This window comes from Rhincodon typus, chromosome 11 (genome assembly GCF_021869965.1).
Source record: "Rhincodon typus isolate 14 chromosome 11, sRhiTyp1.1, whole genome shotgun sequence".
In the NCBI taxonomy this organism is placed as follows: domain Eukaryota; kingdom Metazoa; phylum Chordata; class Chondrichthyes; order Orectolobiformes; family Rhincodontidae; genus Rhincodon; species Rhincodon typus.
This window is the reverse complement of record NC_063342.1, coordinates 11,929,231-11,929,526: the sequence shown is the minus strand read 5'-3', so window position 1 is coordinate 11,929,526 and position 296 is coordinate 11,929,231.

Below are 296 nucleotides of genomic sequence, written 5' to 3'. Positions count from 1 at the left end.
GGGCGCGGGGTTTACCGTTCCCTGGTGCAGGGAGGGAGGGTGGGCGCGGGGTTTACCGTTCCCTGTTGGCAGGTGAGGTTGTCGGGTTTACCGTTCCCTGGTGCAGGGAGTGTGGGCGCGGGGTTTACCGTCCCCGGGACAGAGATGTGGGGCGCGGGGTTTACTGTCCCTGGGGGCAGGGTTTATTGTCCAGAGGGCAGTTTGTTAAGGATGGAGGTTCGCTGTCCCCGAGCGGGTCGCGTCTGAGATTCACTCTTTTACCCCCTGGGGGTCGTGGTCAATGCAATCCCACACTT